Raw genomic sequence first — 24,110 nt, 5'->3', positions numbered from 1 at the left:
TGTTGGCCATCTGAATGTCCTCTTTGGAGAAGTGTCTATTCATGTCTTCTGCCCATTTCTTCACTGGATTATTTGTTTTTCGGGTGTGGAGTTTGGTGAGTTCTTTATAGATTTTGGACACTAGTCCTTTATCTGATATGTCGTTTGCAACTATCTTTTCCCATTCTGTTAGTTGCCTATTAGGTTTATGGATTGTTTCCTTTGCCATGCAGAACCTTTTAATCTTGATGAGGTCCCAATAGTTCACTTTTGCTCTTGATTCCCTTGTGTTTTGGGATGTGTCAAGTAAGAAATTGCTGCATTTGAGGTCAAGGAAGTTGCTTCCTGCTTTCTCCTCTAGGGTTTTGATGGTTTCCTGTCTCACATTCAGGTCCTTTATCCATTTTGAGTTTATTTTTGTGTGTGGTGTGAGAAAATGGTCTGGTTTCATTCTTCTGCATGTTGTTGTCCGGTTCTCCCAGCACCATCTGTTAAAGAGGCTGTCTTTTTTCCATTGGATACTCTTTCCCGCTTTTTCAAAGATTAGTTTTTCATACACTTGTGGGTCCAATTCTGAGTTCTTTATTCTGTTCCATTGGTCTATGTGTCTGTTTTTGTGCCAATACCATACTGTGTTGATGATGACAGCTTTGTAGTAGAGGCTAAAGTCTGGGATGGTGATGCCTCCCGTTTTGGTTTTCTTCTTCAATATTACTTTGGCTATTCAGGGTCTTTTGTGGTTCCATACAAATTTTAGGATAGTTTGTTCTAGTTTTGAGAAGAATGGTGGTGTAATTTTGATTGGGATTGCATTGAATGTGTAGATTGCTTTGGGTATTCATTTATTCATTTATTTATATTTTAAGTAGGCTCCATGACCAATGTGGAGCTCAAACTCATGACCCTGAGGTTAAGTGTCATGTGTTCTACTGACTGAGCCAGTCAGGCACCCCTTTTCTATTCATTTTTAGTGGGCATTTGTATTTTTTTCTAGAGTTTAACCATTAAGAATATGATGCTCTACACATTCTTACACATGTTCCCTGATACTCTTATACATTTAATTATGTCAGGTATGTAATTAAAAGTAGAATTTCTGACTCCCAGAACATTTGTATTTTCACTTTTATTAGATACTGACTGTCAGTGTTCTAGAGTGACTGTCTCACCAGCGGTACATGAGAGTCCTGAAGTTGAAAATATTTTATTTTCATTATGGTATATTTGGTACATTGGTTATTTTACAAATATTTGGAGATTTTGTAGTTGTCTTTCTTTTATTGATTTCTTGCTTAATCCCATTGATCAGAAAATAAAGTCTGTATGATTACAGTCCTTTGCAGGTTTTTGGAACTTGCTTATGATGTAGTACTATTTCGATAAATGTTCCACATATGCTAGAATAAATAATGTGTTTCACAGTTGGTGGATGTTGTGTTTTATAAACATCAGTGAGATTCAGTTTGTTAATGAAGATTTTCATATTTTCAATATTCTTATTGATACTTTTGTCTGTTTATTAGTTTACTGAATGGTAAGTCAAATTTCTAGCTATGAATACAGATTTAATTCTTTTAATTCTGTAATTTTTATATATGTATTGTGAGGCTATGATTTTAGGTGCATTTAATTTTAGGGTTGTTATGTATACCTACTTCTTTAATTGCCCTTTTTATAAATGTTAAATGGATCTCTTTATCTCTTGTTGTATTTCTTACCTTAGAGTCTAGTCTATTTGATATTAATATAGCTATATCACTTTCTTTTCCTTAGTACTTTGTGTCCTTTTTACTTTCAACCTTTCTGTATTCTTATATTTAAAATAGTTTCTTGTAAGTAATGTACAATTTTGTTTTCTATTTTTTTAAGTTTATTCATTTAATTTGAGAGAGAAAGGGAGAACATGAGCAAGTAAGGGAGAGGCAGAGGGAAAGGCAAAGGGAGAGAGAGAATCTCAAGCAGATTCCATACCCAGTATAGAGCCTGAGAGCCCCATACAGGGCTCAGTCCCATGAACAGTGAGATCATGACCGGAGCTGAAATCAATCAAATGTTTTTCTTATTCTTATTCTTTTTGTTTTAATTTTTAATGTTTTGTTTATTTCTGAGAGATAGAGAGAGACAGCATGAGCAGGGGAGGGTCAGAGAGACAGGGAGACACAGAATCTGAAACAGTCTCCAGGTTCTGAGCTGGCAGTCAGCACAGAGCCCAACAGGAGGCTCAAACCCAGGAACTGTGAGATGACCTGAGCCAAAGTCAAGTCAGATGCTTAACTGACTGAGCCACCCAGGAGCCCTTCTTATTCTTATTCTTATTCTTATTCTTATTCTTATTCTTATTCTTTTATTCTTATTCTTATTCTTAATGCTTTTACAGCCCTACTACAACCCTTTTCAGTAACCTCATGTAGTTGTCTGTAGCTCAATATTAAATATCCTTCTACTATTTCTTCTATCTTCTTTAGCTTCTGTTTAGATTATACATCTATCCTACCTTTTCTTTTTTAATTGAGATATCATCATCATATACCATTGTATTAGTTTCAAGTGTACAGTGTAGTATATGTATATATTATGAAATTATTACCACAATAACTTTAATTAAAATCCATCACCATACAGAATTACAAATGTGTGTGTGTGTGTGTGTGTGTGTGTGTGATGGGAACTTTTAAGATTTAATCTCTTAGAGGGGCATCTGGGTGGCTCAGTCAGCTAAGCGTCCAACTTTGGCTCAGGTCATGATCTCACCATTCGTGGGTTCGAACCCCGAATTGGGCTCTGTGCTGACAGCCAGCCCAGAGCCTGGAGCCTGCTTCACATTCTGTGTCTCCCTCTCTCTCTGACCCTCCCCTGCTCACACTGTCTCTCTCTCTCTCTGTCAGAAATAAATAAAACATAAAAAAAAAAAGATCAACTCTCTTAGAAACTTCCAGATACACAATACAGTATTGTTAACTATAGTCACTATGCTGTACATTACATCTCCAGGACTTATTTATCTTATAAATGGGTTTGTATCTTTTATTATTATTTTTATCCTTTGTATTAGCTTCTTATCTTGTTTTTCGTTTAGTAGTTACCCTAGAAATTGCATTGTAGTTTAAATGAATACCTCTACCATTTTCTGGGTAATTCAAGTTTTGTATAATATTTTAACTCTGCCCCCCACTTACTTTTCATATATTTTAAGCAATATATTATATAAATATACCCCCCCCACACACACACATATACAAACATACATACATACATATTCTTGTATATACAGGTGCATATGTGTATATATATTGTGTATTGTATTCATATGGATATGTTCTTGTATATACAATGTATTATATGTGTATATATTGTCCATTGTATTCATATGAATATGTAATATATATATGCATACCCATGTGAGTATGCATATATATATGTGTGTGTTTAAACACTTAATATGTAGATTTATCCACATATTTATCCCTTGTATTATACCTTTCATTTCTTCCTACATCAATGTTCCCTGCTAGGATCATTTTTCTTTTGCATGAAGAAACTCCTGTTACTATTTCTTATAGTCTAGATCTTCAGACAGTGGATGTTTTCTTCTTTCTGAAAATGTGTTTAACTTAGTTTTTGAAGGACATCTTTGAGTATAGAGGTATAAGTTGTCAGTTTTATTTTTTCATTCAACACTTGAAAGGTGCCCTTCCATTGTTTTCAGTTTCTGTTTTTATTGGGAGGCCAACTTGGAATTTTATTGTTGACCTTTTTAAGTTATATGTAATTTTTATCCATATTCTTATAAGATTTATTTCTTTATCTTTGATTTCTAACAGCTGTACTATAATGAGTCTGTGTCTCGCCTTCTTTGTATGTATTCTGTTGGGGTGCATAGAACCTTTTGAATCTATGGCTTAATGTCTTTTGTAAGATTTGGGGAAATTCTTGGTTAGTATTTCTTCAAATATTGCTTTTGCTCATTTTCTCTCATATTTTTCTGGGATGCCAGTGACACAGATTTAGTTCTTTTTACCATACCTTATAGGAGTCTTATCCTCTTTTTGTAGTTTCCATCTCTTCTCCTTTCAGTGCTTTGATGTGGATATTTTCTCCTAGCAAATCTTCCATTTCACTGTTCCTTTCTTCTTCTGGGTCTAGTATGTTATTAAAACCCATCTATGAGATTCTTAATTTCAGTTACTAATTGTTTTTTTTTTTTAATTTCTGGATTTCCACTTGAGTGTTTATCTACATTCCAATTCTCTGGTAATTTTTTCTTTATCTTCTCAAAAATATTAGTTGTTTACTATTTTAAAGTCTCTGTTAATATTTGAAATATTTAGATAGGGTAGTCCACCCTCCCCCGCCATCTGTGGTTTTGCTTTCCATGTGTTCAGTAACCCATGGTCAATCACACTGCAGTCTGAAAGCAGATAATGCTCCTGACATAATGTCAGAAAGTTAATAGTAGACAAATACTACATCACAATACCTATGTTATTCATTTAACTTTATCTCATCACATAGGTATTTTTTTCATATCACATCATCAGAGGAAGGGTGAGTATAGTACAAGATATTTTGAGAGAGAGGCCACAGTAACATATATTTTATTATAGTATATTGTTTTCATTATTCTATTTTGCTAAAATTTATTGTTGTTAACCTCTTACTGTGCCCAATTTATAAATTAAACTTTATCATAGATATGTATGTATAGAAAAAAACATAGTATATATAGAGTTTAGTGCTATCAGTGGCTTCAGACATCTGCTAGAAGTCTGGGAACATATTCCCTATGAATAAGGGGATGACTACTATAATCAGTAGGTCAAGTTTCTTCTTCCTTCCTTCCTTCCTTCTCTTTCTCTCTCTCTCTCTCTCTTCACTCGATTTCTTTCTCCTCTCTCTTTCCTGACCCTCATTTGTTTGTTTCTTGACATGCCTGGTAAATTTGGTTGATGCATGATATTGTATTTTTATTTTTTATTTTTTAATTTTTTTAATTTTTTTTATTTATTTCTAGGAGAGAGAGAGAGAGACAGCGTGAGCAGGGGAGGGTCAGAGAGAGAGGGAGTCACAGACTGAAACAGGCTCCAGGCTCCGAGCTGGCAGTCAGCACAGAGCCCGACGCGGGGCTCGAACCCACGAACCGCGAGATCATGACCTAAGCGAAAGTCGGACGCTCAACCGACTAAGCCACCCAGGCGCCCCGATATTGTATTTTTAAATGCTGATGATTTTATTGATATAATTTTCTTCTGAAAGGATTCAGTTTTCTTCCGGCAGGCAGATAGCTTTTGGAAAGATGATCTAGTCAATGCTGAATTTTACATATTTAAACTCAGATATATGTTTGACTTGCCCTTACTCCAAGAGCATAGCCCTTCTGGTATCTCAAATAGTATGGAATATTTACTAAAGTTTTCCAACTCTGTGGACCCTGAACTCCAAAGTGTTTTTCTGGAATACTGTGAGACTGTTATAAATCACCTAACATTTTAACCTCCTTGATGCTGCTTTTTAGTTGGTTTATTAGCATCTCACCCTGTTTATGAGCAGTTTAAATTTTTGCAAATGACTTGAAGGGGAATTAAATATAGAATTTTGATATTACTTTTCCATAATTTCTTTAATTCCCAAATCCCTTGGCAGCCCTGAAAGGCAGTCTTTATTTTGGCAAGCTCATATTTATCAGATTCAGCAAATGCTCTCTTATAAAGTAGTTAAAGGTGTTTTATCTAGTATGGTCAATTAGACACATGCCATCTTATCATCTCTCTAGAGGCTTTTGCATAGTACATATTTCTTTTTTTATACACACATCCCTAGGTCCATTGAAGGGAAATGACAGAATATTTTTATTTGAATCATAATAATGTAAAATAGAAAAAAAAAAACAAACATAGACTTTGAAGTTAGACAAAACCAGACGTGGGTTCCATTCATCCTGTCTCCAGTACATAAGATATATCATCTTTGGAAAGTATATTAAAGAATCTGACTTTATTTTTGACATTTGACTGCTAGTATCTTTCAACCTCCCCTCCCCCCCAACTTTTCCCTTCTGCCCCACATCTGGGCAAACTGATAAGGAAGTACAGGTGGACCATCCTTAACACTGGCAGGAAGTTCAAACCACACAAGCCCTAGTTGTGTACTTGAGGATCTTCACCCTGGCCCTGCCCCTAACCACCATAAAACTTTAAGAAAGCCTCCATTCCTGTTATCTCAAACCAATTTCAGACCAGTTTAGGAGACTATTCTGCCCTTGTAGAAATCCTCATTCTGTGAGTAATAAACCTTTTTATATTCTCTTCATGCATGTATGGCATCATCCTTCTCAATGTTCTAAACAAATTTGTGTGGGAGAGTCCATCCCATCTCTGAAGGATGACAAACACAAAGTTGCTCAATCTCTTTTTTTCATATTACTTTCCTAAGCTGTAAAATGAAAAGTAAGATTTACCTGTTAAGATTTTTCTAAGTGTTAGAAATAGCATACAATACAAAAGTGTCTAGTCATTTCTTTGGAATTTAGTAGGTGTTCAACAAATATATATAAAATAATAATTTTAAGTCAAACAGACCATAAACTGTCTTCTACTCTATCCCCTGGCCCTTGATTATTTTTTCCTTAGTTCTTTTAACTACCTCATATTGCACTATACATTTATTTATTTACCTACATATTGCTTGTTTATCTGAGTATCCCCAACACATAAAATAGTTTCGGGCGCATAGGCAGAGTCCAGTGACTGTTTCTTGAATGAATAAAGGAATTAATCAATTAAATATGTATAAAATCTAAAGTTTCCTTTTCTTGCCCTTAACCTCACTTTACTGTCTTACTTTGTCCCAACTCCTCAGTCCATGACTCTGGACTTTAGTCAGTTATCTCTATTTTAGAAATGGGTAAATAGAGGATCAGATATAATAGGAATTAATCCTCCTAAGGTCAAATAAGGAGTAAGTGACATAAGCCAGGAAGAGAAGTCAGGTCTACCTTCCCCCAGTCCGACCTCCTTCCCATTTCAGCTCCTCATTTAACCCACCCAAAGATGGGCATTCTCTCACAGGGCTTTCTTTGTTTGTTTCCATAATCCATTGAATCATGTTCAATAAAGCAAACACTACTTTTTAGTAGAAATCAACCTTTTCCTAATTGATTTTTCTCATTTTTCAACAGAATTGTAATTGTCAATTTACTTGCCAAGTTGAAGGCAGCACATGGGTTTGTCATTCTAATCCTTGGAGTAATTTAACTCTACCTTGTAAGACAGGTCCCTACGCTTGTATTATTCTCTGTTGGCATTGTCTTTTCAATCAATCAGTCATGAAAAATTCATGCCCAAGGTAAAGCCCTAGTGAACCACTCTGAGAAAAATGTGATTAGCTTTAAACAAAGGAGAGATCTTAGTGTTCTCTGAAATTCATTGGAGAGAGCAGCCTTTAATAAAGAAACATTTTATCTGTCGTTTGCAATCCACAAGATACTCCCACTTTTTCCATTTAAAATTGATTTCTTCCAATTCTAAGGTTTCCAAAACTGCTATAAGCTGAAGCTCCATGATGTGGATTCTAATAATTTGAAGTTTGTAAAAGCTCAACCTGAGCCTTGCATGAGTACTGAAAAATATGTCAGATAAATACAGCAGGGTAATGGTGTCCATATAATTAGGATAATGTTGAATCAACTTTTTGAAACATGTTTATTTCATGTTACAAATTATGAAATATTTTGATCTGTTTATTGAATATCCCTTAATTGTAGAGAGTCACAGATTCCTTCCTCCTAAATAGACTAAATCTTAACCCTGGCTTCAGATTGAAAACCCATATGTTGGATCTAGCCTTGACACCAACCTTAAAATAAAACATAGGCCTGGGTATGGTCCTGAGATTGGTTGGAGACTGAGCCTAGACCTCTATTTTATTTTATTTTATTTTATTTTATTTTTTTTACAAATAGTTTATTGTCAAATTAGTTTCCACATAACACTCAGTGCTCATCCCCACAAGTGTCCTCCTCCATGCCCATCCCCCCTCCCCCTCACATCCATCAGTCCTCAGTTTTTGTCAGCATTCAAGAGTCTCTCATGGTTTGCCTCTCTCCCTTTCCCCCACCATTTCCCCCCTTCTTCTCCCCCTTGTTCCTCCGTCAAGTTCCTCCTAATCCTCCTATACGTGCAAACATATGATATTTGTCCTTCTCTGCCTGACTTATTTCGCTCAGCATAACACCCTCAAGGTCCATCCATGTTGCTACACATGGCCAGATTTCATTGTTTCTCATTGCCATGTAGTATTCCATGGTATAGATAAACCACATCTTCTTGATCCATTCATCTGTTGATGGACACTTAGGCTCTTTCCATGTTTTAGCTATTGTGGAGAGTGCTGCTATGAACATTGGGGTACATGTGCTCCTATGCCTCAGCATTTCTGTATCCCTTGTAGACCTCTATTTTATTAGTAACTCATAATCAGTTGTCCTTGGCTTCAGGGGAACTTGATGAGGGAATTTGCTTGGCTTAGTACAACCTTTCCTCTGGCTGGCAAACAAATTCAAGCATCTGATCTGATACCAGCAAGTGGCTTGGTCTCTACCTTGAAAAGCAGTACCATAAAGCTATGCTGTAGAACAGTCATCCCATAATTTCCAGGTGCTTTGGGAAAAGGAAGTTTCTTTATAAGCAAATGCTGCTGCTGCTTCTCTCTCTCTCTCTCTCTCAACATTACTGCTTTACAGTTTGCTATCTTTCAAAAGATTTTTTTTAAATTGTCTTCAGAGGCAAATTGAAAGCATGGATCTTCTTGTGTTGCCTTTTAATTTGCAACATGATTCTAAATGGAAGGAGAGGAGTTTGCTCCTTCTTCGGTTAACCCATATTGTCCTTTAAAAGATGGACACAGTATGGATTTCTATATAGAACTCCAGCTTTTCAGTGAAATACACATTATTTTATTGGTTTTACCACTTGTCAGCATTGTGATCTTCTCATTTTACAGATAAGGGAGAGAAACTAATATTGCCTTAGAACACATCCATGTTTCACCTCCCATGAACCCAAACAATTTGTAAAATTCTCAAGTGTGAGAACTAATCTTTTCCCCACTCCTTAAAGTTGGAGAGCACAAATCTAGAGAAAAATTGACCAAAAATAAATAGACTTAATATTTAAGGAAGAATAGATTTACATCAAAAATATTATAGATAATAAAGAAAAAAGAAATAAGTCCGTTTAATACAAAATAGTGTGACTATGAACCACAATATGAAGTAAATGACTTTTGTTTTTACTTTTTATTTCTATTTTCATTCCTTTCTTAAAATGCTTTTTCCCTCAGCTTTACTGAGATATAATTGACATGCAGTAAAACCTTGGTTTACAAGCATCATTCATTACAGAAACATATTTGTAATCCAAAGCACTTGTATATCAAAGCGACTTTCCAGAACCATTGGCTTAATTGTGATCATTTGATGTTCAGCATCACATACAACTTGTATTGCAAGACATTGCTCATTTCTCAAGTCAAAAATTATTAGAAATGTTTGCTCATCTTGTGGAACACTCAGAACAAGTTACTCACAATCCAAGGTTTTGCTGCTTAAGTTTAAGATGTCCAAGTTGTTGCTTCAGTATACGTATATATTGCAAAATGATCATCATGATAATTTAGCTAATACCTCTGTCACATCATATAATTACCATTTCTTTTTATGGTGAGGGCATTTAAGATCTACTATCTTAGCAACTTTCAAGTATATAATATGGTATTATGAATTACAGCCACATTGCTGTTCATTAGATCCCCAAAACTTTTTATTCTTATAGCTAGATTGTACTTTGACCAACATCTCCCCTTTCCCCCATATCTAAACCCCTGGTAAACACTATTCTAGTCACTGGCTTCTGAGTTGAGTTTCTTTATATTCCACATGTAAGTGATTTCTTTCCTTTCTTTGGGTTTATTTTCTGTTTTCCCCCCATAGTTTGTTTGCTTGTTTGTTTAAAAAGAGAGAGAGAGAGAGAGCAAGTGAGCTAGGAACAGAGAGAAAGAGACAGAGAGAGAAAGAAGTGGGACTCATCTGAAGTGAGACTCATGCTTAATCAAAGTGGGGCTCAAGCTCATGAGCCATGAGATCATGACCTGAGCCCATGTCAGATGCTTAACTGACTGAGTGACCCAGAAGCCCTCCCATAGTTTCGATCTCTGAGACATTACATAGTGCATCATTTGGCTATTTTTTTTTCTGCTAAATTACAAAGCACCCCAAAATTCAGTGGCTTAAAAAAATAAGCATTTATTACTATTCAAGAGTCCATGGGACAGCTGGGTGGTTCTTCTGTACTTTTGGTCAGCTTTGCATCTGGTAGATAATCTGCTGAGTTTGCTTGGGTTCTTTCATATGTTTCTAGGTCAGCTGACTGTAGGCTGGTCTAGGATGGCTTCAGCTGGAACATATGGTCTCTTTTCATGTGGTCCTCATCCTCTGTAAATCTACCCTGGACTTGAGCAACTGTTGGTAGTAGGACATGGAACTACAAGAGACTTCTTGAGGTCTCAGAACTGGTATATTATCACTTCCACTAATTCCTGTTGGCCAAAGTCATTTACAAGGTCAATCTAGGTTTAAGAGGCTCACCTTTTGATGGAAGAAGTACAATTATAGTACAGAGAATATAGATACAGAGTAGAAAGATGAATTGTGAAAAATTTTGCAATCTACCACATTTGTAGGAAAATAAACAAGAATTAAAAATCTCATCAAGGAAAGATTGTGTCAACATTAAATAAGGTAACCCAAGGGGTGCCTGGGTCACTCAGTCAGTTAAGCGTCTGACTTCAGCTCAAGTCATGATCTCACAGTTTGTGGGTTCGAGCCCTCCATCGGGCTCTGTGCTGACAGCTGGCTCAGAGCCTGGAGCCTGTCTTCAGATTCTGTGTGTGTGTCTCTCTCTCTCTGACCCTCCCCTGCTCATGCTGTCTCTATCTCTCTCTAAAAAATAAGTAAAACGTTAATTTTTTTTTAAATAAGGTAACCCAAGGTTGAAGTCATTCCCATACAAACAAGTAGAGTACAAATCTAACAGAGACTAGAAGTGGGTAGCACTGGTAAGTTCATCTCAAAGGAGATACTAAATGAACAAAGGAATTTTATGTTTTACCTAAGTTTAGAAACCTCTCCATTGCTGTTTGAGAATTTCAAAAACCTGGGGTTTTTCCCTATGCTTGACAAGTAGTTCTTTTAATAAACCAAATGTGTGTATACATCTATTGCTGCACCTGTCCTATTAACTCTGTAGTACCTCTGGGAAGGTGAAACATAGGGTGGGTAAATGTAGCAATCCACTCTCTTTACACATCATAGATTGGCCTAGGATGAGAGCCATCCACGCAGATGGTCTTCTATTCATTCTCCCTGACTTTGCCATTACTTTGAGAGAACAGGAACAGGCTTGGTTTCTCTTTCCAAAACATAAATATGAACCTTTCACACCTACATTTAAAACTGAAGCCCCTTCATATTACTTTCATAAAACTTAAAATTCCTTAATATGTCTTACAAACCTTTTAATGCCATAATCTCATTTCTTACCCAACCCAGCCCCAGAATTTTTTGCTCTAGCCACAGGAAACAGTTTATAATTCCACAAAAACACTCAACCTTTGTTCTCTTGCTTCCTCTGACTCTGGAATGTCTTACATGCTTTCCTTTCTTCCTGGCCAGTCTTTCTTTATTCATCAGTAAAGATTCAGCTTTCTTTCCACTAGGCCAGCTATAGACACCACCTCAGCATTTTATTCATGTGTGTGTGTTACATGTTAATTTCCCTCAGTAGTAGTTCCTGAAGGGCAAAGGACCCAGTTTTACTTATTCCTATAATCCCAACACATAGCAGATTAAAAGTCATCTAGCTTTATTAAATGAAACAATTAAATGAGTATTTCTTGAATGAATGAATGAATGAATGAATGAATGAAATTGAGAACAAAACTCTTCATAGGCAGTGCTGTCAGATTAAGGAAAAGGGAAGTATTTTTTGTCTATGTATTGTTAGATATTTATTCTGAGTTATGGAGAGAAGAAAGAGTCTCCCTGAAAGATCTTATTTTTCTTCTGTCATGTTGCTAATGCCTTTGTTTGATATGCTAAACTTCCCTTGCGGAGAATGTTTTGCTCCATTCCCCTTCTACTTCTTTTGGTTTCCTTCTCACAAGCTTACAGTGAGGAGGAAGAATTTTTAATGTGCAACCAGTAAGGCATTTCTTTATTATCTCTATCAGACTGCAATATTTGTGTGAAGATTTTTGACACTTTCCAGTTAGCAAGACACAGGTGCAGCTGATTAACAAATTTTGTTGGTGTCTCCTCGACACCTTATAATAGATAAGGATTCTTTTTTCACATAGTGATTGTTTATATATGTCAGACTCCATGCTTTTTATGTATCAGGTTCAAGATTTGCTGGCATTCTTTCAGGAACTTGGGTGGTAACCTATAGATTATTCATGGGCAGGAGGCTTAATATAATACATCCACACACATATACATGTGTATATATATATATATATATATACACACACACGTATGGAAACATATGCACATGTGTGTAGTCTTTTATTGTTTCCCAATCATATTGTCTTGGCAATATATTTAATCCTAATAACAACTCTACCAGGTAGTTATGATTTTCCTCTTTGGAGATGAGGCAAACAAGGCTCAGAAAGATCATAAAACATAGTCAAAATTATACATGGACTGATAAGTGTGGAAATCCAACATTTTGTTCACAATGCTGGGCATCAGATTGGGCTCAGAACAGGCAATATAAAAATAGGGATTGTGAAAGAAAGTAGCTGATTGCTTGAAAAAATAGAGACCTATAGTTTATTCCTGACTCAGTACCATATTAGCTATATAACATTTGATATGTTATGACACATTGGCAAATTCACTCTAAACTCCTGTGCAGTTCAGCCCAAGTCACAGTAACCTGGGTTCATGTGTACATGGGCTAGAACATGTAACCAGAAATACTCCAAGCAGCTTTCTCCCATTGTGTTATATATCTCTTGGTATTATCAGAATAGGTTAGTAACAAATAGTTGTCTCAAAAGATTTACTGACATCACTCATATGAAAACTACTCATGACTAATTTAAGGATTCCAATACATTTTATATTTTCCATATAACCATTAATTGAATAAAACCAGGATAGGGGTACTTGGGTGGCTCAGTTGGTCTGACTTCAGCTCTTATCATGATTTCATGGTTTATGAGTTTGAGCCCTGCCTTGGGATCCATCCTGTCAGTGTGGAGCCTGTTTGGGATTCTCTGTCTCTCCTTCTTTCTCTACCCCTTCTCCACTCACGTGCTTTCTCTCTCTCTCTCTCTCTCTCTCTCAAAATAAACTTTAAATTTTTTTTAAAAAAGGAACACCCTCAAAAAGGCTAGGACAAGTAATTTGCAAATGACTAATGAAAGAAGGAAAAGCATAAAAAATTTTCACAGAATTGTTGTTAAATATAACATTTTTTAAAAATTGTAAGAAACCATGAACAAAATGAATTGTGAAAAAATATAAGCAATTAAAACCAAAAAAATATCACTGCGTGTGAAGCCATAAAAATTAATAAAAGGAGACATTACCTAGAGGTTTGCTCTAATATAAGTTGAAACATATCATAAAATTGCAATTATCAAAACAATGGCTGGCTGTCACTAGAATAAACATACAATTCAGTGAAACAGAAATGCAAATCCAGACATAGACCAAGTCACATAAAAGTTGATTATGTGGAAAAAGTGACATTTGAAACTAAAAAGGAAAGGGACAACTTATTCAGTAAGATGCTAGAAGAACTTGTTAACTATTTGGGGGAAAAATGTGATGCTGGTTCTTTATATTTTATAGTATAATTTCTAATGAATTAAAGGTATTTAAAAATGTTTAAGCTTTTAAATTTCAAATTAGAGATGGGGCGCCTGGGTGGCTCAGTCAGTTGAGCGACTGACTTCGGTTGACTTCGGCTCAGGTCATGGTCTCATGGTTCGTGGGTTCCAGCCCTGCATAGGGCTCTGTGCTGACAGCCAGCTCAGAGCCCGGAGCCTGCTTCATATTCTGTATATCCCTCTCTCTCTGACCCTCCCTTGCTCATTCTGTCTCTCTCTCTCTCTCTCAGAAATAAATAAAACATTTAAAAAATTTAAAAAAATTCAAACCAGAGTTTTCCACTACATACAAATATAATATAAAAACACTTAAGGATCTACCAAGACAAAGCAGATATGAACATTTATCATTTTCTAGATTTTGCTTTCTTTTATTGATTTTGATAAATATAACATTATAAGTACAGTTAAACATCTCTCTCCTTTCCTCTTCCTTTCTTCCAGAAGCAACAATAGGTCTGACATTAATGGATATTATTCCCATGTATGATTTTGTACTTTTATTTGATAAAATAAAATATACATTAAAATTACTTTTATTTTGTGTTATAATACTTGCCTTTGACATTGAACAGTTTTATTTGTGTTGAGAAATGTCACTCTAGTTCATTTTTTTAATAAAATTCTTTAAGGTTTATTTTGAGAGAGAGAGACAGTGCGCGCGTGCACGCGCACACACACACGCACACAGGTGCACAAGGTGGGGCAGGATCAGAGAGAGAATCCCAAGCAGGCTCCATGCTGGCAGTGTGGGCTCAAACCCACAAACCATGAGATCATGGCCTGAGCTGAAACCAAGAGCTGGATGCTTAACCAACTGTGCCACCCAGGCACCCCTAGTTCATTCATTTTGAAAGCTGAACATTATATTAGTGAACCAGACTTTATCCATTCTAACTGCGAGTTAAGGGGTTTTGCATGTTTTGAGATTATAAACAAGCTTGTTTTGCTATTATAAATGAATAGTGCTACAATGAACATCTTTGTGTGTATCTCTTTATGCAATGTGCAAAATTTGTTTTAGGGCAATACTCAGAAGTGGAATTGCTGAATTATATGTAATAATCATCTCTCTTTACTTTTTGTCAAGTTCTTCCCTAAAGAGACTTTTTTTTTTCATGCTCAGCCAGCAGTGCTCAAAAATGACTATTTCATACATAATTACCAATATTGGCATTTTTAGATTTACTAAATTTGCTAATCTGATGATTAAGAAATGTATTTAATTATTTTCTTAATTTTATTTCCTTGATTACCAGTGGAGTTATAATTTTTCATATATTTATAAACCTTTCATTTCTTCTTCTGTAACTTCTTTGATTATATAGTGGGCCCATTTTCTATTGGATTGTTGTCCTTTCATATATTGATTTATAGGAGTTCTTTATAGGTTGGCATATTAATCATTTTCCATTATAAGGATTACATGTATCTTCTTTAATCATTGGTTTCTTTTTTTCATTTGCTTATGGTATATTTTGATATATCAATTTTGTAAAACAGTCAGATATATCTATGTTTTTCTTGATGGCTGATGTGTCTGGTGCTTTGTTTAAAAACTCTTTTTATATATTCTTAGTCCATAAAATAATCTCTTGTGTTTTACTTTGCACATTTTATTCCTTAATCCATTTGGAATTTATTTTTGTATTTGGTATAAGGCAGGGAACTAATGTGATATGTTTTCCATTATGAGTGACCCATTGGTTCAGCACCATTCATTGTTAGTTCAACTTTCCATTCTGACCAGGATATCATGTCTAATATATATAGAGGTAGTTTCTAGGCTCTCTGTTGTGTTTCACTGGTCTTTTTCTATAGATCTATAGCCATATAAGTCACATTGTTTTAATTACCATAACTTTATAGTAAATCTTATTATCTGATAAGACTGTCTTTGCTATTTTTTGCCTTCTGCATTCCCTCCGCATGTAAGTTTTATTATCAGCTTATCAATTTTTTACACACATACACAGACGCCAAGATACACATACACACACATGCACAACTCTGCTGGGATTTTAGTGAATTACATTGCTTCTAATAATGAATCTTTAATTTTTTATTGTGATCTATTCCTCCACTTATTTCAGCCTCTTTGATTTGTCTCAATAATGTTTTACAGTTTTCTGTGTAGAGGTCTTATGCTTTTAGTTACATTTATTTTAAGTATTTGATATTTTTGATATTCTAAGTGTTATCACATTTACATTTTATTTTCTAATTGTTTATTGCTAGTATATAGATATGTGATTGATTTTTTTCTTTTTTTTGTTGTTGTTGTTTTCTTTCAGATTTTTATTTAAATTCTAGTTATTCAACATGCAGTGTAGTATTGGCCTCAAGAGTAGAACTCAGTGATTTATCACTTACATACAACACTCAGTGTTCATGATAACAAGCGCCCTCCTTAATACCCATTACCAATCTAGCCCACCCCTCAGCCACCTACCTCATCAGCCCTAAGTTTGTTCTTTACCTTTAAGAGTCTCCTTTTTTTGTTTCCCTTTCTTTATTCCCCCCTTCCCATATGCATCTGTTTTGTTTCTTAAATTCCACATATGAGTGAAATCATGGTACTTGTGTTTCTCTGACTGACTTATTTCATTCAGCCTAAAACACTCTACCTCCATCCACATACATCACTGCCAGTGGTAAGATTCCATTATTTTTGATGGCTGAGTATTACTCTAGTGTGTGTGTGTGTGTGTGTGTGTGTGTGTGTGTGTGTGTGTGTGTGTATGTATATATGTATCTACACACACACACAATATACATATGTATATATATGTGTGTGTATACATCTTTATCCGTTCAGCAGTCAATGGTCATTTGGGCTCTCTCCATAGCTTGACTATTGCTGATTATGCTGCTGCAAACATCAGGGTGCATGTACCCCTTCAAATCTGTATTTTTGTATCTTTTGGGTAAATACCAGTTAATACAATTGGTGGGTCATAGGGTAGTTCTATTTTTACTTTTTGAAGAACACCCATATTGTTCTTCAGAGTAGCTACACTAATTTGCATTCCTTCTAACAGTGCAAGAGGCTTCTTCTTTTTCCACATCCTTGCCAATACCTATTGTTTCCTGTGTTGTTAATTTTAGTCATCCTGACAAGGTATGAGTTGGTATCTCTTGTGGTTTTGATTTGTATTTCACTGATGATTGATGTTGAGCATCTTTTCATAAGTGCCTATTAGCCATATGGATGTCTTCTTTGGAAAAGTATCTGTTCTTTCTTCTGCTTATTTCTTTTAACTAAATTATTTGTTTTTTGGGTGTTGAATTTGAGAGGTTCTTAATAGGTTTTGGATACTAACCCCAAAATGGATTTATCAGATATGTCATTTTCAGATATCTTCTCCCATTCCGTTGGTTACTTTTAAGTTTTGTGGATCGTTTCCTTCACTGTGCAGAAGCTCTTTATCTTGATGAAGTCCCAATAGTTTATTTTTGCTTTTATTTCCCTTGCCTCTGGAGACTTATCTAATAAGAAATTGCTACCACCAGTGTCAAAGAGGTTGTTGCCTCTGTTCTCCTCTAGGATTTTTATGGTTTCCTGTCTCACATTTAGATCTTAAATCCATGTCAAATTTATTTCTTTATTTATTTATCATTTTTTTTTAATGTTTTATTTATTTCTAGGAGAGAGAGAGAGAGACAGCATGATCAGGGGGAGGGTCAGAGAGAGAGGGAGTCACAGACTCTGAAACAGGCTCCAGGCTCTGAGCTGGCAGTCAGCACAGAGCCCGATGCGGGGCTCGAACCCACGAACCGCGAGATCATGACCCAAGCGAAAGTCGGACGCTTAACCGACTAAGCCACCCAGGCGCCCCATGTCAAATTTATTTTTATGTATGGTGTAAGAAAGTGGTCCAGTTTCATTCTTCTGCATGTCACCATCCAGTTTTCCCAACACCATTTGTTGAAGAGACAGTCTTTTCTCCACTAGATATTCTTTCCTGCTTGGTCAAAGAAGAGTTAACCATATACTTGTGGACCCATTTCTGGGTTTTCTATTCTCTTCCATTGATATAAGTGTCTCTTTTTGTGCTAGTACCATACTGTTTTGATGACTGTAGCTTTGTATTATAACTTGAAGCCCAGAATTGTGATGCCTCCAGGTTTGCTTTTCTTTTTCAATATTGCTTTTGCTATTCAGTGTCATTTGTGGTTCCATATAAATTTTAGGATTTTTGTTCTAGTTCTGTGAAAAATAGTGGTGTTATTTTGATAGGGATTACATTGAATGTGAAGATTGCTTTGGGTAGTAGACATGTTAATAATATTTGTTCTTCAAATCCATGAACATAGATTTTTTTTTTTTCATTTCTTTGTGTCTTCTTCAGTTTCATTAATGTTTTATAGTTTTCAGATCTCTTACCTCTTTGGTTAGGTTTATTTCTAGGTACTGTATGGTTTTCAGTATGGTTGTAAATAAGGTCAATTCCTTGATTTCTCTCTGCTGCTTCATTATGGGTGTATAGAAATGAAACTGATTTCTGTGCATTGATTTTATATCCTGTGACTTTACTTAATTTGTGTATCTGTTCTAGCTATTTGGTGAAGTCTTTTAGGTTTTCCACATGAAGTATCATGTCGTCTATGAAGAGTGAAGTTTGACTTCTTCCTTGGTGGTTTAGATGCTTTTTTTTTTTTTCCTTTTTGTTGTCTGATTGCTGAGGTTAGGACTTACAACACTATGCTGAACAACAGTGGTGAGAGGTAAGAGTGGACATCCCTGTATGTTCCTGATGTTAGGGGGAAGGCTCTCAGTTTTTCCCCATTGAGGATGATATTATCTGTGGGTCTTATGTATATGGCCTTTATGATCTTGAGGTATGTTCCTACTTTCTTGAGGATTTTTATCAGGAAAGGATGCTTTATTTTGTCAAGTGCTTTTTCTGCATCTATTGAGAGGATCATGTGTTTCTTATCCTTTCTTTTATTAATGTGATGTATCACATTGATTTATTTGTGGACATTGAACCAGCCCTGCATTCCAGGAATAAATCTCACTTGATCATGGTGAATAATTCTTTCAATATTTTTTTGGATTCAGTTTGCGAGTATCTTGTTGAGAATTTTTGCCTCAATGTTCATTAGGAAAATTGGCATGTTGTTCTCCTTTTTAGTTGGGTCTTTAGTTTTGGAATCAAGGTAGTGCTAGCCTCATAGAATGAGCTTGGAAGTTTTCCTTCCATTTCTATTTTTGGAACAGCTTCAAAAGAATAGGTATTAATTCCTCTTTAAATGTTTGGTAGAATTCCCCTGGAAAACCATTCAGCCCTGGACTCTTCTTTGTTGGGAGATTTTGGTTACTGGTTTAATTTCTTTACTGATTATAGGTCTGTTCAAATTTTCTATTTCTCTCTGTTTGAGTTTTGGTAGTTTACGTTTCTAGGAATTTGTTCACTTCTTCCAGATTGCCCAATTTGTTGGCACATAATTATTCATAATATTCTCTTATTATTGTTTATATTTCTGTGGTGTAGGTTGTGATCTCTTTCATTCATGATTTTATTTATTTGGGTCATTTCCTTTTTCTTTTTGATCAAACTGGCTAGGGGCTTATTAATTTTGTTATTTTTTTAAAGAACTACTCCTGGTTTTGTTGATCTGTTCTACTGTCTTTATGTGTGTGTGTGTGATTGATTGATTGATTTCTGCTCTGATCTTTATTATTTCCCTTATTCTGCTGGTTTCAGGCTTTATTTGCTGTTTTGTTTTGTGTTATGTTGTTGTTGTTTTTCCAGCTCTGTTAGGTTTAAGGTTAGATTATGTATTTGAGACATTTCTTCCTTCTTTAGGAAGGCCTGGATTGCTATATACTTCCCTCTTATGACTGCCTTTGTTGAAGTTGTGTTTTCATTTTCATTGGCTTCCATGTGCTTTTTTATTTTGTCTTTAATTTCTTGGTTAGCCATTCGTTCTTTAGTAGAACTTGGAGTTTAAAGAACATCCTATGTCTTCTGATTGGAGCATTTACTTCATTTACTTTCAGAGTGGTTATTGATAGATATGTATTCAGTGCTGTTTTGTTACTTGTTTTGTCATTGTTTCTGGAAATTTTCTCTGTTCCTCCTTTCTAGCCTTTGCTACTTTTTTTTTTTCTTTTCCACTTAAAGAATCCCTTTAATATTTCTAGCAAGACTGGTTTAGTGGTCATGAAGTCCTTTAGTTTTTTATTTATTTATTTATTTATTTTATTTATTTTTGTCTGAGAAACTCTTTATCTCTCCTTCTATTCTGAATGATAACCTTGCTAGATAGAGTGTTCTTGGCTCCAGATTTTTCCCATTCAACACACTGAATATATTATGCCTCTCCCTCCTGGCTTGCCAAATTTCTGTGGAGAAATCTGCTGCAAACCTTATTGGTCTTCCCATCTAATTTTGGGACTCCCTTTGTGTTGCTGCTTTTAGGACTTTTTCTTTATCTTTATATTTTACAAATTTAACTACAATATGTCTTGGTGTTGATATACTTTTGTTGATTTTGATGGGAGTTCTCTGTGGCTCCTGGATTTGAATGTCTGTTTTCTTCCCCAGATAAGGGAAGATTTCTGGTATAATTTTTTAAACAAATTTTCTGCCCCCTTTTCTGTCTCTTCTTCTGGTTTTCTATGATATTAATGTTATTATGCTTGATGGAGTCACTGAGTCCCTGAGTCTACTTTTATGATCTAAGATTTTTCTTTCCCTCTTTTGTTCATCTTCATTATTTTCCATTATTCTATCATCTGTATCACTTATTTGTTCCTCTGCTTATTCCATTCCTGTGGTTATTCCAGCAGATAATTTTAAATCTCAAATATTCCATTTTTCATGTTGGCCTGATTTTTTTTTAGCTCTTTTATCTCTATGGTAAGGATCTTCCTGATGTCTTCTGTGCTAATCTCAAGCCCAGATACTTTTTAAGGATTGTTGCTTTAAATTTTGGACCAAGCATATTACTTCTATGTGTTTCAATTAGATACTTTTCTTGTTCTTTTGTATGGGAGGGGGTGTCTGAATTCCTCCATCTTGGCATTTTGTTTAAGCCTCTGTCTTCTTTTGTGTGTTGGAAAAGCCTGTTATGTTTCCTGCTCCTGAGAGTAATTGTTGTATGAATAAGAAGTCATATTATGTCCAGGGCCTGGCACTTTAAGAAGTGTCTCTGGTATGGGCAAAGTGCACTTTGTTGCTGTGTTATGGCTGTTTATCCTTCAGGTTAGTCCTCAACAGAATTTCTCCTTGCCTTGCCTTGGGGAATCTTTGGACCCTGACCAGAATGTGGTGAGCTTTAACTAGCATGCTCTTGTCAGCTTGCTAGAATAGACCCGATGTTATTTCCACTAGAATTGAATCTCTTTAGAACTCTAGGTTAGCCGACAGGGTGCCTGCAGGGGTGGCACCACTCTGTTGGTCATTAGGCTCATCTTCTGGGGTTAGGGCTCACTGTTTAGGCACATTTTCCCTAGAAAAGCAGTACCAGTGGAGTGTAGGGGGACAGGACTTGGTGTGGGCAGGTTAGGCAACCAGGGTTGGAACTGTGCTATTCACTGAAGTTGTTTTACGCTGTGAGGCAGTAAAGGGAAATGGTACTTGATGATTTTGTCCTTTTGTCCCCAGAGAGGCAATTCCACCTCTCACAGATGTGCTCCAAAGAGAACAAACATTCTCTCCCCTTGCCTCTTAGGCAATCCTCAGATGGAGCAGTCTGCCCCCGGGTTGTTTGCTTTCCTCTGTTCCAGAAGTAATGCAGTATCTTCAGGTCACTATCATAACCAAGTCTAGGGACCTCTGAAACTCCCGTCTTTGATCCCCATTGGTTGCAAAAACGCATGAAATTCAGCCCCTCATTTTCCCAACCAGTGGCTTTGGGGAAGTAGTCTTCTTTTGCTTACCACTGTTCACTCTAGTCTGTCTCACCTTTCTCCACAACCAGGGCTCTCTTCCCTCTACAACATCTGTGATTTGTTTCTCCCCCAATCCATGTCTCCACAGTTTCTATTTTCCTTGAAGTGACGTCTTCTTTCCCTCTAGTACTGCAGTTTGTTCTATCAGTCCTCAAGTCAATTTCCTAAGTATTCAGAATGATCTAATAATTTTCTAGCTGTGTTCCCAGGACAAGGCAAGTGTAGGGTCCTCCCGCTATGCCACCATCTTAGTTCCCAGTCTTGCTTTAAATCATCCCATGGTTTCTCAGTTTTAAAATCCTCAAGGGGCGCCTGGGTGGCTTAGTCGGTTAAGCGTCGGACTTTCGCTTAGGTCATGATCTCGCGGTTCGTGGGTTCGAGCCCCCATCGGGCTCTGTGCTGACGGCCAGCTCAGAGCCTGGAGCCCGTTTCAGTCTGTGACTCCCTCTCTCTCTGACCCTCCCTGCTCACGCTGTCTCTGTCTCTCTCTCCTAGAAATAAATAAAAACATCAAAAAAAAAAGAAAAAATCCTCAAGGGAAGGTTTATGTGCTCCCCATTCATTGGTTCCAGGTAGTGGTATGCTGAAGTCAGCTGGTGCCAGGTCTGAATGGCTGATTTTCAGATTTTCAGGAACTTTGTGACTTGTTAAATACAACTAACTTTAAAAAATAAACACTTATGTGGGTTCATAGCATCATTATTAACAGTATTGAAGAGGCGGAAGCAACACAATGTCCATCAATAGATAACTGGATAAAGAAAATGTGGTATATATTTGCAATGGGATATTATTCAGCCTTAAGAGCATATCCTTCTACATTTAAATTATCTTTACATTACTGTATAAATAAATATCTTTACATTTTAGTCATTCCCTGGGAAAGATGGCAAATGTGGATTTTTATTACCTAATTAGTTTGGGAAAATTATTAAACATGTAAATCAATCAATTTTCAATTTGTGTGATTAATGATATTTGGAATTAAAATTTTACTATCTTATTTGTTATTTCCATATACAATGTTTATTCTTTGCTTTTTGTCCTCCATCCTATCAAACTTTCTATTATATTTGTCATGTTTTCTTTATTCTCTTTTTCCTGTTACTCATTTGGAATTTATAACTCCTGTTTCTATAATTATAGTGATTACTCTTGAACTGCCATATGCTTATTTGTTGCAATGTCTTAAGTTCATTAGCATCCCTGTCCTCCTTTGGAACCATATAAAGACATTATCTTAGTTTAACTCTGATTTTGCCTCCCTCCACTTCACCCCTATCCCAAACACATTTATTATTGTTGACCTGTGCTTTTATGCAAACTTATTAGCACCCCTTAAATTTATTATTTCATAATAATATTTTTATGCAGCCAATTTTTATTTTGATTTACCTATTTCTCTGCTCACTTTTGTTTCTTGCCACTCTTACCTTTAGTGTTCAGTTTCTTTCTTTGAAGTTCATCCTTCAGTAAGTAGCTCCTTCACTGAGGGTCTGGAACCCCTATACTTCTTAGGCTTTGTTTGGCTGAAAATTTATTTTACCTTCATTTTTGGGTGATGGTACAGTATTTTCAGGTCTCTCATGTTGCTGGTGTTAAGTCTGCTTAGGTCTAATTTCCTGTGTCTTTGTGGGTAATTTATATTTTCTCTGGTTTCCTCTGAAAAGATGCCCTTTATTGTTGGTATTTTGCAGTTTCACTGTGATGTGTCTATATCTAGATTTTTTAAATCCTGCTTTGGACTGAGTTGTAATTCTTAAATCTGAGTAGCAGTTTCTTTTGAGAAAATGCTAGTTTATTTTATCTTTCTAAAACTCATACATAATGTAGATTTTAATTTTTTTCCACTGCATACCTTTGTCATACTTTTTATTTTCTTAATACACGTGTTGAGTTTTGGAAATGCCATCTATTCTACATTCTACCCTGTCTACTGAATTTAAGTTCAATTGTTGTAAAAAAATTCATTTCTAGAAGCTCTGTTTAATTTTTTTAGGAAATATTTCTGGGCTTTACATTTTTTATTGTGCTTTGTTCTGTTTTCATGTGTTTGAAACTATTTTAATTTTTTAGTCATTACGGAAGTATTTTCTTGATAGTTGACCAGATAGTTTTCTAACTTGAAATTCTTTGCGGCCAAATTTATTTATCTGTTTTTCTAGCTGATTCTTACTTTTACTGTGGATTATTTCCTTATGTGTTTTTTAAATTTGTGTAAAATGTTAACCACCACAGGACTTTATGGAAATCTTATGTTCCTGGGTTGAAATGT

General features: G+C 35.6%; 1 protein-coding gene across 10 annotated transcripts in view; it reads left to right on the top strand.

The window, feature by feature from the left end:
- Window positions 1-24,110, top strand: part of AGBL4 (AGBL carboxypeptidase 4) — a 1,406,556-nt gene that overhangs the window by 662,971 nt on the left and 719,475 nt on the right. The gene's annotated exons all lie outside the window — the stretch shown is intronic.

The sequence above is a fragment of the Crocuta crocuta genome, unplaced genomic scaffold, assembly GCF_008692635.1.
Source record: "Crocuta crocuta isolate KB4526 unplaced genomic scaffold, BGI_CrCroc_1.0 scaffold168, whole genome shotgun sequence".
Lineage (NCBI taxonomy): Eukaryota > Metazoa > Chordata > Mammalia > Carnivora > Hyaenidae > Crocuta > Crocuta crocuta.
This window is presented reverse-complemented; position numbering and strand designations above follow the sequence as displayed.